Source organism: Alosa alosa, chromosome 15 (genome assembly GCF_017589495.1).
Source record: "Alosa alosa isolate M-15738 ecotype Scorff River chromosome 15, AALO_Geno_1.1, whole genome shotgun sequence".
Classification (NCBI taxonomy): domain Eukaryota; kingdom Metazoa; phylum Chordata; class Actinopteri; order Clupeiformes; family Clupeidae; genus Alosa; species Alosa alosa.
The window spans coordinates 16,327,426-16,344,344 of NC_063203.1; the positions used below are offsets into that span (position 1 = coordinate 16,327,426).

A 16,919-nucleotide genomic window follows, 5' to 3' on the forward strand; every position below is an offset into this window, starting at 1 on the left:
CATCTAGCCATTCTATATATATCCAGAGAGGGTTAAAGCGAGCTTTTGGCTAAACGCTCGACAATTTCAGCGCTCGATTATTGCAAGGGGGAGGGGGGAAAATCCCCCTTTATGCAGACCAGAGTAAACCCTCGCTGCACTAATGTCAATGGAGACTTTTGGAATTTTACCAATAAATTGGTCATTATGTCTTTCTGGATTTGTTGAGTTTTTTTGGGAAATTTTTGTCATAATCTGTAAGTGTTTGGGATCATTTCAAGCCTAAAAGTGTAATTTTTTAGTGTTCGGATTTGTAATAAAATAACTTAATATCAGACCATGCTGCTGCCAGTTACTGTCCGGTTGTTAGCATGCTAGCTAGCCTCTTAGCTAAGGTAACATTTTAAACGGAGAAGTGTAATTTCTTTGAAATGACAACTAGCTGAATAACATTACTGACATTAGTTAAAGTGGATAGTTTATACTCAAGTGAATTTGCAACAGTATATTAAGTTTAGGCGAAGTCCTTCAACTACTAGTCACTTGTTAGCGCATAGCTGTATTGCCATAGCTACTCCCATCCACTTGTATAGCATTTTAAGCTAACGTTAGCTAGATAGCTAGCTCGGTTCACATGACTAATTAAATTATTCATATCATGTCCTAAAGAATGATTCATTGGTATCATACATGATTATAGACAATAATACTGTGAACACAATTATGTTTATCTGTTCTTATTGCTTATTAAGAGAGAAAGTTTATTTAGTGACGTAAGGTGACACTCCCACTTATGCAGACCGGAACTGTCCCGTTTTGCTCCCATAGTAACGAATTACGTTGCTCTATCTTGCTAGTAATCAAGGATCTTTGATATATCTATGTTCCCTTATGTTCTCCTCTTCTTCCTTCTTCCTCTTCCGACCTCTTTGGCTGGACTCTCTCCCAGTCCAGGCAAGTTTCCATGGATACTCCCAGTGGTTCCACGCCTAGAAGAGGTGAGAATTTACATAAAGTACTTTTTTTCTTAGTCAGATAGTAATTGTTTATAATGTTTTATGAAAAGTTCTCGATTTTTGTTGATGCACAGAAAACAGAAAAATATCATCTTCATCAATTGTTTCATACAACTCAACAGCAGATGCAACATAAGATGTACGTGTTGCGGTATTGTGAGTGACTGCAAGATCATAAATACTATAACTAATTTATACCAATTTCTGCGCTGTTTTGGTTTCTTCTGGAATTATAAGAAAATGTCACTATGAGCCTTTTATTAAGCAGATTTAGCCCACTGTTAGAAGCAATAGGAGACTGGTTGGGTAAAAAAAAAACACTACCACATCAGCATTGGTTGTAATGATTTTTTTTTTTAAATCAATAGGAACATTAAATCTAGGCAACAAGACGTGTCATATTATCATGGACAAAAATCAAGTGCACATCACGTGAACAACATATGCACATCGCAACAATCCAACCAATCACAAAACAGTATCCGCATACAAGTGAGGCCTGTGTAGGCCTATAAATATTTCTTATTTGATTAGCAATGGTCTTTTCGTGGAGACTACGCTCAGAGCAGCTGCAGAACAACAGCGAGCTGGGCTGGGGGACGTGACTCCGGGCGTGTGCAGGCCCGAACTGCACTGTATGACCACTGAGCATAGATAAACAGTAAAATGTAGCTGGGACGGTAGAGGGGTTAGAAACCCATGAATAAAAATAGCCTATTTATTTCCGATAGCCTATTTTTGCACCAAAAATATGTGAAAACCATGAAAGTTTAAAATGTAAACAAAAAAAAAAAAAAAAACTCTCCGCGTTCCCAGCCCCTAGGTTGTCTGAGCGCCCCCCGTTGAGAAACCCTAGCATACACTGACAGGGACTGGCTCCCTCCTCCTTTTTCAAAATGAAATGAAAATAAAAAATCTAATGTAAATGCAAATTTTGCATGAAATGTAATATAATGTAAATGCAAATTTTCAGGTGACAACAAGTTGTAAAAATCACTCGCCATGTCTCAAAAAATAGTCGCAAAATGCAAGCATTTGGTCGCAGTCTGGAGCCCTGTATGTGGTCTGTTTGCCAGCACTGAAAGGCTTTTTTCCAGTAAATGGACGTGAAGAGAGTCAATTAATCCATCATATCTCAAAATAAAAGTCTTGACCCATTTAGACTAGTATTATAATTAGAATTACAGTATAGTAACTGTAAGTATAAGAACTCAAGTGTCCCAAGTCGGATCTGTTTATGGGTACATCCTTGGCCTATGCTACATATTTTCAGCAAATTTCATGAAAATAGGGCACGGGTGAAAACATTACCTCCTTGGTGGACAGCAACATACTCCAAATACCTCCAAGATTCTATAGATGACTAAAGGAAGAAAGTTTTGCAAAGTATACACAACTATAGACTAATCCTCTTGCAAACAGCACAAGACACAAAATATCTGTCCTCTCACATTTTCAGAAGGAGCTTCAGGCATTTTTGATGAGCACAAACGACAAGCACAAACTACAACAACAGTTTCCTCTTCTAGTGATGTAATATACGAGAGGGAGTAGCAGTAGGGCTGGGGCGCTGAGGAACAGCACTCATGCTGTCCACTCCATCACTCACTCACTGTCACTGCAGAATCATACATCTTGTTTGTGAATAGTTTTGGAGATCAACTGTGATGCGATTTTGGTTGTCTGTCAGTTAGACTTACCGTCATTGCAAGGTTCTGGCAAGGGCCTAGCGGCTCTGTGATGCAGTAAAAGAGGGCAGAAATGAAACATTCAGTTGGCCACTTTTAATGGATGGCAGTGTTTTATAGCAGCCAGTTCACATTGACAGAATCAGAGAGTATGAACAGGTATGTAACATTATAACAAATTATAGGTAATATCTACTCTTCATGCATGAATTCTACATAGTTAACCCATCGGTTTTGGCATATTTATCTGAAAGGAACATTTGTTCATGCTTAGAGACAACTCAACTCACAAGACAGGGAGTTGAAATGGATGACACCTCCTAAGGGGGAAGGATCTGTCCCCAATCACCATTGTGGCGTTGAAGCCATACGGATCATCCACACATTGCTGTGGGACCTGCAGACAGTAGACATTTAATGTTTGGGGGTTGAATAACTCCTTAATCAAGCAGTATCAACCTGAAGAGCATCAGAATAAGTATTCATATTGTACTTATTGGCCCAGTGACAAAGTTAAAACATGGTTTCCATTGATGAATGTAAAAGCCATACACTGAGATTTTGGTCATTTTGAAAGAAGAAGTTGTCATAATACACCACGTCTGGCCTTTGACTGTCCACAGCCAGGGCTTAAAATTCATTTTTCAAAATGGGGGGGAATTTCCCCCTTATGTTATTCATGTAGGGGGAATTTACACAATTTTGGGGAGGGGGGTCGATTCTGATACCAAGTCCGCAATTACATTTCAATACTTCGATACTTTTTTTTTAAAAAGTGTTTGATTTTGGGGCCCCCACCACCCTGACGTCATCAGTAATATATACTGTAGTGGGATCATTCACAACAGTGGACATCCTAGATTCTGCTTGACTCTCTCCACACACACAAACACACACTGAAAATGATAGCTTATGTGATATGTTTCTATCATATATTTTTGAATTCATATAGAGTGTATTTATTTAATAATGCATTTTTTAAAGTATAGCATTTTACTAGTAATTACTACTAGCTAAACATATTTAGTAATTTGAATGCCTCATATTGACGTTTAACCTATAACACTTAGGCATATCTTTAATGTGGTGTGTAGGTCCAATTGAGTGCACATTGGTGATGAGTAGGTGTAATTGAGTGCCTGTCACTTTAAGAAAATACCTGAGAGTAATTCTATGGAGTAATTAGCCCCCCTTCAACCTGATGGTTTTAGGCTGTAGTCGCTAGTGAATAAAAGTTGTGCATAGTGCGGTATGTGTATGCAAATCATTATGTTTTCTATGTCATTAGATACAATAAATGTTCAAAAAACTAACATGTCGGAAGACAATCTTTCTGGGATCAAGTGTTGACGTGACCTGAGCTAGCAGGATAGTTACCAAGGAGCTCTTTCCAGATGTAAAAGTTTGCCATGGTAGCGTAGCCTATTTGCGTAAGCGCAAAGTGGTTCTCTCTCTCTCTCTCTCTCTCTCTCTCTCCGTGTGTGTGTGCGTCTGCATGAGGCTACGTTCAATTCAACTCGGTAGTTGATCAGTCCGGTCAATAGCACCGCATTCACGCCACTTAATGATTAGGTTATATTAACGTCATCAGACAGGCTGTAAAAGTGAATGCGGGAATTTCTCGCATTATGATGGCTAGAGTTGCGGGACTTGAACAAATTATGCGCAATACCCGCAATCCCGCAGTGAAATTTAAGCCCTGCACAGGGGCCTGTGTTAGAAACAAATCACAGTTAGCACACACAGCAATTCCTCTTAGACTTCAACATTGTTTTATAATCCGATATGACTTGAAAATCAACTTCTGCAGTTTTTTTGGGACTTTGCTGTTTCACAATCATGGCAAGACAGGAACTTTTGAGACAGTGTGTAGTGATTTGTTATCCTTTTTCACCATGTAGATATGTAGGCTGGCTGAAATCCACAGGTAGTTTGGTCGATTGGCCCATCTGATCTCACACAAAAGGTCATTGTATGACCTCCACACAGGGGGTCTGGCCAAGGCTTAACTAATTTTAACATACAGTGTTTGTTTGTTACCTCAATTCCTCCTACACACAGAAAAACTCGTTGTTACTTCCAAAATATATTACATAAATGTATATATGAATATGACATATTCATGTTTGGTCTTGAATTGATCCTTGTAATCTGGGCACTGAAGTCTGTATGTGAACCTCACACCTATCATTTCCACACCATCTGACCAATGATACAACATATATGAATTGATCAAACATACAGTGAGATGATTCCTCCAGAGGGGGAAGGATTGGTCTTCAATCACCACTACTGCATTGACACCATATGGGTCATCCACACATTGCTGTGCAACCTGCTGATAACATGAAATAATACCTGGGTGTTTAATGACTTCTTTAAACAACATGACCAAATACATTTGTATACACACTACTAACATGAAATCTGTTATGATGCAATATTGTTGTCTATTCTGATTACAGTGCATGAAAATGCACTGTACTGTTCTTCCTAGGCAACTTCTTCTTATTACAGTGCATGAAAATGTTTAGCAAAACTGCTAGAAAATGTTAGTTAAGTTAGCTAAGTAGCATGGTTAGCATGTTAGCATTGCTAGCACTACTATAAAACATTAGCTAAGTAGCATGGTTAGCAGAATTACAAATCAAACATTAGAGCCATTCCAACTTTCAGTTATCGTCAAATATCTACCTATACACAGTCATTAAACTATTTGAATATCAACATTCATTAAACTGCTAGAAAACGTTAGCTAAGTAGCATGGTTAGCAGGTTAGCATCACTAACACTGCTATAAAACATTAGCTAAGTAGCATGGTTAGCATAGTTAAAAAATCTTAGCATAACTGCTAGCAAACATTAGAGCCATTCCAACTTTCAGTTATCGTCAAATATCTACCTATACACAGCCATTAAACTATTTGAATATCAACATTCATTCAACTTCCAGTCTGTCAACAACTTTTAAACTATTTACCTTCAACTTTTAAACGGTCTACTTTTAAACTATCATTAAACTATCTATTAAACTAGCTGTCTATCAACAACTTTTAAACTATCTACTGTCTATCAACAACTTTTAAACTATCTACATTCAACTTTTAAACAGTCTACTTTTAAACTATCAACTTTTATTAAGCTATGCAACCACCATGTCTATCCTAGCATCACCGTAGTAACCATCTCTGTACTATCTGTTTTAACTATACATGATATTTTACATCACAACTTTAGCATTTTCATGCACTGGTAATTCATTGGAATTGCATTTCTAGTTTCTGTTTGAGCTCCCAAATGCTAGTGCTATTCTGTTGCTGCAACGGAGACGCTAACATATATTTTAGTTTTTATACTTTTTTGTCTTATTCAGCATTGTTCATCAGTTGTGATCATCAGGTCCTTATAAAATATAATATAAAATTGTTAAACAAGTGATATTAATGTTACTTTATCATCACTGTATACATCTGCTTTAATCTACAGTATGGTTAAAATAAAGTGTCATTTTACCGTTCTGTCTTCTCCACGTGGCTCCATCATTTTGTATAGCTTTCGCTAGCACATTACGTCACATTTACTTTTCCTTTCTAATGTCTGATTATATACAAAAGTCCTTATTTACAAGTAAAGAGGTCCTTCATTTTGAAGTATATTCCATTCATTTTACTTTGATCTTTGCCTGACTCTTAGTACTCTTATTTACTTTTTAAAGTACATACATTGGGGATTACAATTAAGAACTAAAATGTTTTGTATGCAGATGATTATTGTTACCCTTTATTTTGAAATCAAGTTAGCCCCATAGGCATATGTTGAAGATGAATGAAGAAGACCCAAAGATATCCGAAAGAGATTTATCTCATCAGAACTACTTTTCTCTTGCAATGTTAATCCACAGACCAAAATAACAAGAGAGATGTACTGTATCTTTCCTTGATAACTGGGCGTAGACCCAAAACAGGAATCCTCTAGTTAAATATGAAGATAAAAGTGCTTTTTCACCTGCCTCCTGTCTCACAGATGTTCTCTACGCATGCCCTGCTTCATCCAGCAGGTATACTTTTGTTAAACCCTACTCTTGAAAGTCCCCTTTCCCCACACTGCATCAGTAAAAGTCTTCTTGACCCTAAATTATTCAGAGAAAAAAGTATAAAAATCAAATCAACATGCCCACATTACAGGGATCGATTCAAGACCAAACGTGAATGTATTACATTTATAGATAATTTTTGGAAATCACAACCTGAGGTTATCTTTGTTACAATGGGAGGAAGTAACGCCATGTGACAAATGTATGGTAATTGGTTAAGTTAAACAAAGAGTCTTTGTGTGGGAAGACTATTTGGCTAGAAATGTGCTGCTTCCTCCAGCAGGTCTAAGTAAGTGAAAGTATATATACTCTTTTTGATCCCGTAAGGGAAATCTGGACTCTGCATTTACCCCAAGCTGTGTAGGCCCTATATTAAAGGTATACTTTTGTTAAACCCTAAAGTCCCCTTTCCTCACACAATATCATTAAAGGTCTTCTTGACCATTAATTATACAGAGGATAAAATATTAATATCAAATCAGTCTCAACTTCTTTTGGGACTTTTTGTATAAACCACCTCACCACTACCAACAGTGTAACAAAACCTCTATTAGGGTTATTGGTACAGTTTTGATGACATACATAAAGACATGTATAAATACTGACTCACCAAACACTATTTCCCATTCAAGCATGCCAGACACCCCAGTTACTGCATGTTGCTGATGATGAGAGGTCGATCTCTGGCCCTTTGAACCATCAAAACCCACTTTATAAACACTTTACAAGAGGCTGTCCAAAACTCCTTGTCTGTAAAGGCTCACATTCCTATGGTGAGGACTTGCATAACTAGTTTGTTCTGTTGTGAAACAGGGAGGGTCAAGAAGATCATTGTTGAATGTTGCAATCAGGAACAAAACAGGCCTAGACCTCAGACCACAGCTGACCATTGAAATATTTCCATATTTGAATATCAACATTCATTAAACTGCTAGAAAACGTTAGCTAAGTAGCATGGTTAGCAGGTTAGCATCGCTAACACTGTTATAAAACATTAGCTAAGTAGCATGGTTAGCATAGTTAAAAAATCTTAGCATAACTGCTAGCAAACATTAGAGCCATTCCAACTTTCAGTTATCGTCAAATATCTACCTATACACAGCCATTAAACTATTTGAATATCAACATTCATTCAACTTCCAGTCTGTCAACAACTTTTAAACTATTTACCTTCAACTTTTAAACGGTCTACTTTTAAACTATCATTAAACTATCTATTAAACTAGCTGTCTATCAACAACTTTTAAACTATCTACTGTCTATCAACAACTTTTAAACTATCTACATTCAACTTTTAAACAGTCTACTTTTAAACTATCAACTTTTATTAAGCTATGCAACCACCATGTCTATCCTAGCATCACCGTAGTAACCATCTCTGTACTATCTGTTTTAACTATACATGATATTTTACATCACAACTTTAGCATTTTCATGCACTGGTAATTCATTGGAATTGCATTTACTAGTTTCTGTTTGAGCTCCCAAATGCTAGTGCTATTCTGTTGCTGCAACGGAGACGCTAACATATATTTTAGTTTTTATACTTTTTTGTCTTATTCAGCATTGTTCATCAGTTGTGATCATCAGGTCCTTATAAAATATAATATAAAATTGTTAAACAAGTGATATTAATGTTACTTTATCATCACTGTATACATCTGCTTTAATCTACAGTATGGTTAAAATAAAGTGTCATTTTACCGTTCTGTCTTCTCCACGTGGCTCCATCATTTTGTATAGCTTTCGCTAGCACATTACGTCACATTTACTTTTCCTTTCTAATGTCTGATTATATACAAAAGTCCTTATTTACAAGTAAAGAGGTCCTTCATTTTGAAGTATATTCCATTCATTTTACTTTGATCTTTGCCTGACTCTTAGTACTCTTATTTACTTTTTAAAGTACATACATTGGGGATTACAATTAAGAACTAAAATGTTTTGTATGCAGATGATTATTGTTACCCTTTATTTTGAAATCAAGTTAGCCCCATAGGCATATGTTGAAGATGAATGAAGAAGACCCAAAGATATCCAAAAGAGATTTATCTCATCAGAACTACTTTTCTCTTGCAATGTTAATCCACAGACCAAAATAACAACAAGAGATGTACTGTATCTTTCCTTGATAACTGGGCGTAGACCCAAAACAGGAATCCTCTAGTTAAATATGAAGATAAAAGTGCTTTTTCACCTGCCTCCTGTCTCACAGATGTTCTCTCTACATGCCCTGCTTCATCCAGCAGGTATACTTTTGTTAAACCCTACTCTTGAAAGTCCCCTTTCCCCACACTGCATCAGTAAAAGTCTTCTTGACCCTAAATTATTCAGAGAAAAAAGTATAAAAATCAAATCAACATGCCCACATTACAGGGATCGATTCAAGACCAAACGTGAATGTATTACATTTATAGATAATTTTTGGAAATCACAACCTGAGGTTATCTTTGTTACAATGGGAGGAAGTAACGCCATGTGACAAATGTATGGTAATTGGTTAAGTTAAACAAAGAGTCTTTGTGTGGGAAGACTATTTGGCTAGAAATGTGCTGCTTCCTCCAGCAGGTCTAAGTAAGTGAAAGTATATATACTCTTTTGATCCCGTAAGGGAAATCTGGACTCTGCATTTACCCCAAGCTGTGTAGGCCCTATATTAAAGGTATACTTTTGTTAAACCCTAAAGTCCCCTTTCCTCACACAATATCATTAAAGGTCTTCTTGACCATTAATTATACAGAGGATAAAATATTAATATCAAATCAGTCTCAACTTCTTTTGGGACTTTTTGTATAAACCACCTCACCACTACCAACAGTGTAACAAAACCTCTATTAGGGTTATTGGTACAGTTTTGATGACATACATAAAGACATGTATAAATACTGACTCACCAAACACTATTTCCCATTCAAGCATGCCAGACACCCCAGTTACTGCATGTTGCTGATGATGAGAGGTCGATCTCTGGCCCTTTGAACCATCAAAACCCACTTTATAAACACTTTACAAGAGGCTGTCCAAAACTCCTTGTCTGTAAAGGCTCACATTCCTATGGTGAGGACTTGCATAACTAGTTTGTTCTGTTGTGAAACAGGGAGGGTCAAGAAGATCATTGTTGAATGTTGCAATCAGGAACAAAACAGGCCTAGACCTCAGACCACAGCTGACCATTGAAATATTTCCATAACACTGACAGTGTGTCATTAAGGTATCTACATTTTCTCTTATGAAGAATATGTTCAGTGCTTTTTAAATGACCATGTCTACTCACATCTTGCCAATTCACAGGTGCTTTTGTTTTTGCTCTAATCCATCCAAAAAGAGAAACAAAGAGCGACCTCTGTCTCTGTGACATTGTACAGCCTCTTTTGTACCACAGGGGGGTGACATTGTTCTTTCTTAAAATAATAGACAAAGCCTGAACAGTGTTCAGGTCAAACGAATGTTGCCTAGGTTCACAAAGAAACACACACACACACACACACACACACACTAACATTCTAGAAGTTCATTTATATTGTGTGTGTCATCAGAAGTAACTAAGTTTTACCTCTCCAGGTGTCAACAAGCCCCTCTGTCAGGACAGCTAAGAGGAACAGAAAAATATGGCTCTAAAATCACCCCTCTCCTTCCCCCATGTCCAACCAACCATAGCCTATCACTACCAACCCCCAAGGGGGGGTGTTAATAATACTTAAGGGAGAGGTTCAATCTCACCTCTGCCAGCTGCCATAAGGCGCGATCTTAGGAAGCTCTATTGATTTCCACACAAAGATTCAGCCCAGAACAGATTGAGCACAATGAGGGAACAATGGCCCTTTGGCACTCATTGAAACGGCCCCTCTAAAGTGTGGGGCGCTGGATTTGCCTTACTAATGTACTTAAATGGCACTGCGGGAAGACATAGGTGGCACTGAGGTGCTGGAGCGGCTTTGGGCCAGATTATGCAGAGTGTTTTAAATGGACTGGAGATAGTGTGGTGTCCAGTGATCCCACTCATTTGTGCCACATTCAAGAGCTCTACAGTAGGTATTGTACCAGGCCCCAACAAAAGTAGACAGGAAACAACTATTTGACACTTGTTGGTTTTCTTGTATTGACTATCGATACTAAATAGCAGTAATATTTATAGGAAATAGTAAAGGAAATAATAAAGGAAAGTAATTGCTTTATTTGTATGTGTGTGTGTTTGTGTATGTGAGAGAGAGAGAGAGAGTTCTCAGCTTTTGGATGTCCTGTTCTTTCCCTACGCAAGCAAGATCTAGTCAAGTATGACTAACACTGAATAGAAATAAATAGCCTCCCTGCGTAGATGAGCCCGTATGAGAACTAGACTACTCATAGCCCACACAGTCTGAGTGAGCGGGCGAGCCATCCCTCATCAATCACAATGGGCTCCCAGGATTAGCAGCGCCTGTATCACATGAGCTGCTCGAACTGAGAAGCTGTACACATGCAGCATTAGCTACGGTCATTTGTCAGAGGGGTAACGCCGGGCACATGGCTAACAAAGAGCACGCGGCCCACAGGCCCCTTCGCCTCATATGTGCAAACACATACACACATATGCAGGCACACACACATACAAACACATTCACACACGGACTCATAGACGCAGACACTCACACACCCAAACAAACTGTACATAAGCATACTAATAAACACCCCCAAGGCCCGCTGTCTATCCACCGCCTGCCTGCCGTACCCTAAGGGAAGACGGTCCGGCACACGGCGCTTTCTCCCCCTCCCCAGCCCCCACACCATCCCCCAACTGGCAGCCCCTTTGCCAGCCTTTGTGCGTGGATCAAAAGTCTGATAGCCTCGGGGGTCTGCCCTCCCTCTAGTGCAGAAGTGTGCCCGATTATTAATCATTGCACCCCAGTGCAACCCCTCCCTCACTGTTCCAGTCCTCTCACACACACACACATACACAGGCCGAAACACACCCTTCCCCCCACCTCCCCCGCGGGCCCTCAACATACCCCAGCTGCCTGCTCCTGAATGCAGCAGGGGCCCCTGCAAGGAGAAAAGAGAAAGAGCATCTGCTGTGAGAGCCAGTGGGGGAGCCCATCCTCTGTGTGTGTGTGTGAGAGAGAGAGATGTGTGTGGGTGAGTGTGAGAGGTGTGTTTGTGTGTGTGTATGAGTGAAAGGCGAGTTATACTATTGTAACAAAAATTGAGTTTTTAATCACGGTTCCCCGAATGAGGGAGCGTGACCGATATTGTTAATTGTTTGCAGTTAATGAAGTTACCAGCAGATGAGGCTGCTGCACTTTAATCCAGGTTCAAACAAAATTAACATCAGTATTCTGAGACAGAATCCTATTATCAATGTCTTCGGCTTCTTGTGTCTTTGTTTTTAGGTGTTTTCTTTTTTGTTCTGGCAATGGCACCCCCTGTTTCATCCAAAAAATAGAAATTAAAGGAAACAGAACAAATAACTATGTACGGGTGTCATATATTAGTAACCATTATTGAAATGAATTTTACAATAGCTTTATACTCAAATTAAATTGTGGATGATTCCGAAGTATTTCACTTTTTTGTACATTTATGAATTGCAACAATTTCATATTTTTTAAATATTAAATTGGCCAAAAATTGGAATTGTCATGGAAGGTGTCTATTGCCCTCAGTCAGGTGTGCTTCATTAAGCTCTGTTAGCTCTCCACTCCAGACAGGCCCTTTATATGTCTGTGGTGTCCTTCAGTGGAGTGCTGCATAAAGGATGATGAACATCATGGTTATTGGCCCTCAGCTGGAGGCAGCTTCTCTGCAGGCTCCACCAGCAGGGCCTGAGGTGCCTCTGTCTGGTGACCTTCATGGCTAAGATAAGCACCCATAAACTACCTCCCTTTTAGCTAATGTCAATAGCATAGGGGCAGGGGGCAAGGGACCTGTGTGTGTGTGTGTGTCAGACACAAATGTATGTTTTGTGAGTGTATGTTTGATGTATACGTTTTTGCGCACGTGTGTGTGTTTTGTGTTGTGTGTGTATGTGGATATGTATGTCATTTTGTTTTTGATCGAGCGTGTGTGTTTTGTGAATGTGGGTGTGGGTTGTTTTGTGGGTGGGTGTGTGCAAAAGTGAATGCCTGTATGCATGTGTAAAGGGGATTTTCCTGTCAAAGTCTTCTCTAAAATGCATCCCTCTGGATTATGGTTCTTAAGTACACTTGCATTTCTGGGCCTAACCAACAGTGTAGCTTTTTACAGTTAAGTTACCCCATCAGAATCACTACATCATCTGAGGCCTCTTTACAGACCTACATGGCAATGCATGCCTGCTCTCTCGGTGCAGGAGCACTCTCTCATGAAGAAGAAACAGATGATGTGTTTACGGTCACTGCCCCAGTCCCTTTCCTTCTCTTCTAAACTCTCTCTCTCTCTCTCTCTCTCGTTTTCTCATTTTCTTGTTCTCTCTCCCACTCTCCCTGTCTCCTTGTGTCTATGGGTCTGGGGCTGTGCTTGTGATTGCGTAAGCATGGTAGCGTCTGCATTTTCCTCATTACTCCTGCTGAACCTGACTCTATCTGTCATTACTGACAGCAATTATTACACAGCTGCTACTTAAAGGACATCTCCAACGTAGGGGTTTGTTTTTGGATGAAAAACAATGTTAACTGGAGTAGTTTTGATTAAGATTATGACGGAATATGCACTTACAACAAAATAGCGATAGTGATGAGGGCAACCTCACTGCATCAAAGTAAATTGTTACTCTAAGCCACTTACAGTACAAGGCTCAAAATATCATTACACTTCTGTGGTCCTGAAACAGTGGGGAGGGTCCCTAAATAAATCAAAGTAATTTTAACTTTGTAAGTGTACACGCAAGCTCAATGTGGTGACTGGATGGGGGGAGGTCTTTGTCTTTCCTCTCCATCTCTGTCTTTCTATCTCCCTATCCAGACATTTTAAGGGTTGAGTTGACAGGCAACTTCACATAAACGTATATACAGAAAAGCATGCAGTGTTGTTCAATTGCACATTCATGATCATAGCTTTGGTTACTTCCGCCATTTCTGCTCTTTCTATGTACTGTAGCAATGAATACAGTACTTGTGCCTTACCAATTTGACGCTTCTGAAACCTGGCCACTAGTGGTACACATTATTATGACCGCCGCGCAGCGAAGGTTATATAGGTTTAGTCAGATTTGTTTTTTTTTTTTTTTTTTTTAGCATGCCCAAATTTCCGTCAATGATTCCCCGGGACACTGAAAGACCGGGTACACGAAACTTGGTGGACATGTAACCCACATGGATAGCATGGAACCATCGTTTTCGTTTGGTTCTGTAGCCCCCCGCTGAATTGGACCCCCAAAAGGAGGGTAGGGGCAGACACAGTTTTCTGTGAATATCTCGAAAACCGTAGGGTTTAGGAGGACCATTTTTTTGTATGTTGATCTCAAGGGGCCATGTCAACCCATTCCATAACCACTCATTTCATGTATAGCGCCACCTAGTTAAACACAAAAAGTAAAAAATGAGGTGGTGTAATTGAAGGTATCTGTGACCTAACATAGTCAAAACTGCACGAAATTGGAAGTGTAGGATCATTATGACACCCTCTGTATGCACGCCAAGTTTTGTGGAATTCCGTTCATGGGGGCCACACAATAAATTAATTTATGTTATTATACACCAACTGGCCTGTAGGTGGCCGGAGACAGTTTTCTGTGAATATCTCGAGAACCGTGGGGCCTAGGAGGTCCACCTTTTTTTGTATGTTGGTCTTAAGGGGCATGTCAACCCATCCCATTACCACTTATTTCATGTATAGCACCACCTAGTTAAAAATTAAAAAGCAAAAAAATTAGGTGTTTTTTCATCACAATATCTCTGGCTGACAAGGTCAAAACTGCACGAAATTAAAAGTGTAGGATCATTATGACACCCTCCGAATGCATGCCAAGTTTTGTGTACTTTTCGGTCAATGGGGGCCCTACAATAAAATAACTTATGTGTACATTTAGTGACGTACACCAACAAGGATTCCCGGAAACTGAAAGACCGGGTACACAAAACTTGGTGGGCATGTACCCCCACATGGATAGCATGGAACCGTCATTTTTCGTTTTTGATCTGCAGCCCCCGCTGGACTGGACCCCCGAAAGGAGGGTAGGGCAGACACAGTTCTCTTTTATGGTATGTTAGTCTCAAGGGCCCACATCAACCTGGCTCATAATCACTCATTTGTGATTTGCACCCCCGTAAAAAAAAAAAAATGCAATATTATTCTGCTTTAATCGCCCCTATCTTCAGTTAAGATGTTCAGAACTGCACCAAATTGTATGTGTATGATTGACCTGGCATTCTCTGGGGGTATGCCAAGTTTCGTAGAATTTCATCCATGGGGGGGTCTAAAAAAATTAGGTTATGTGTACATTTAGTGACTGTACACTCATTGGCCTGTAAATGGCGGTGCACACATAGAAACATGCACACACACAGGCACCCACATACTATCGGTATTAGAACGGCCGATACATAATTACAAATTCAGTAGGATCAAAAAGAAAGCCAAAATAAATATTCATCATCATCATCATGGCTGCATTTTCAGTATTGGCGATAAGTAGTCGTTTGTCCACTAGATGGCGCATCGTTGCAGTGAGACGTAATTTTGTTGGAAGTTAAAAGTGGGTTGGGGAAAAACAATGGACACTTCCTACAAGGACTGTAATTTACCGCAGCGAACATCTAATAAGGACAGGGGCGATGTTCACATGAAGTGTAATTCCCATTTCTTCTTGAAGCCGAAATAAATCTGAGGATGTTTATCGGACATGCTTGGTTTTTACTGCAGGTACGTTAATCTTGTAATATCAATAAGGACCTAGGTAATGTTACCGTTAGCGTTGGTTGAGTGATGGAGGCCCATTTGATTGATTGCATTTGTAGAAAACTATAAATGCGGTTATACCAAGCAAATTGATAGCAGCACTGTTTGTATCTTTCGACTGTCATTTATTGCACGTGCTACAAAAATCATTCTGTGCAATGGAAGATTTACCAACGTTACACCGGTCTGATACAGTTTTGCCTATACATGCGTGAGACTGAGACGCCTGTTTATTTTGTTTTAAGTGCGTGCAGGGTGTGAGAGGGGAATCAATGTGCTTTGATTCCAGCTTGGTAGTTGTAGTCTGTGAAATTAAAAAGCATGTGTGTGTGAAGTATCCAAACAATGACACCTTCATTTCATTATGGCTGCTTTTAGCAACACACCTACTAGCTACTGTGTAGTGGGTCCCATTTAGAAGTGGCTACTTCATTCGCACTTTCCTTGACTCATGGAGCTGCGTGAATGTTATTACAACTTTTTTTTAAGCCACGATATGGCAGTTTAAGTCCGCTTGATACTGTAAGTCGTAAAAGCCATTGGTTTCCAAAGGAGATTTTATTTGTGTCGCCAGCATAGCCTATTGACAATTTATGTTGTAAATAGGCCTACCTTATAATCCTACCTGTAGCTTAGGGAAGCTAACAGCTTTCTATTAGGATCTAGTTTGTTAGTTACAGTTTTGTCATAACTCCCTAATGCATTTTTGCATTTAGAATAGCCAGAGCGTGTATATCTCAATCTGAAAATTAAACAATATCGGGTGCCTATGGACTAGGCTGGGTGAACCCAGCCTGATCTGCCCGCTATTTATTTTTTTTTTTTGTTTTCTTAAAAGATTGAGCTTGGTCTGATGAAAGCCAGACTAGCCATGGACCTCAGTTACACAATGCAAGGGAACATGAATCAGCCTATATTTGCACGAACAATAACGGACAAACGCTCTTCAACTTTGGCCCGTTAAAATGTGTATGAACAGTCTAGCGACGCATTTCATCAAGGCCCATTTGGACATGTCAGTTATTTGCACCACTGGTTAGATGTAAAACAGCATTTCGTTTCAGACTAGGCTACTGTTACTTAATTTGTGCATTAACAATAACGTTTCAGACTACTGTTACTTAATTTGTGCATTGACAATAAAGTATTACATGAACTAAAGATGACTAAAATCTTATGTAGAAGAAGAAACCATCCATCCAAAAATGACCATTGTTTTTGATAGCTGTTGAAAACGGCATGGAACTGACAGAGATGTTTTTTGTTTATAAATACATAATAAATAAATAAATA

General features: G+C 39.2%; 1 long non-coding RNA gene across 8 annotated transcripts; it reads right to left on the reverse strand.

The window, feature by feature from the left end:
- Positions 1-833: 833 nt before the first annotated feature.
- Positions 834-9,826, reverse strand: LOC125308109. 8 transcript variants are annotated; one of them, XR_007195841.1, is made up of 6 exons: positions 9,671-9,826; positions 7,387-7,465; positions 4,926-5,018; positions 2,974-3,080; positions 2,696-2,730; positions 834-968 (listed from the first exon to the last, which is right to left on the reverse strand). It is a non-coding gene; the product is annotated as an uncharacterized LOC125308109 (long non-coding RNA). The 8 variants fall into 8 exon arrangements; XR_007195837.1 differs by having other exon boundaries at positions 4,926-5,021; XR_007195839.1 differs by lacking the exon at positions 9,671-9,826 and adding an exon at positions 8,974-9,010 and having other exon boundaries at positions 4,926-5,021.
- Positions 9,827-16,919: the final 7,093 nt, after the last annotated feature.